Genomic DNA, 529 nt, shown 5'->3' on the forward strand with positions numbered 1-529 from the left:
CGGGCGCGTGTGCGTGCGTGCCCAAGATCCCGAGAGGAGAATGGAGGAGAAGGGATTGCGGCGTGGCCATCCCCTCTGGGGGGGTGATTTCTCGCTTTCTGTCTCTCTGTCTATCTGGCGAGCGTACGTGCCCTATAGCAAAAACCTCTCCCCCACAAAAAAAAACCAGAATTATTTTTTTCACTTTATTTATTTATTTATTTTAATTTGTCCAGAGTGTGAGAGAGAGAGGTAAAATGAGAACTGCAGTCAGTCATGTGGGAGTCGAGGGCCTTAAACAGCATGCCACCTGATGTCCCAATATAAGGTTTTTTAACCCATTGTTATCAACTTCTGCATATTTCACTGGAATACAGAAAGCTCCACTCTCAATTATAAGATTTTTGTCATGAACTTTTAAATGTATTCATTTAAATAGATAGATACAAATTGATACAATTTTATCTATTCCATATTAATACCTTAGTTTTATTAGCCAGATTTTCCCAAGTATTATGCATATTAAAATAATGGGAACCAGCAGTTAGCG

Source organism: Tupaia chinensis, unplaced genomic scaffold (genome assembly GCF_000334495.1).
Source record: "Tupaia chinensis unplaced genomic scaffold, TupChi_1.0 Scaffold000515_1, whole genome shotgun sequence".
NCBI classification, from domain to species: Eukaryota; Metazoa; Chordata; class Mammalia; order Scandentia; family Tupaiidae; genus Tupaia; species Tupaia belangeri.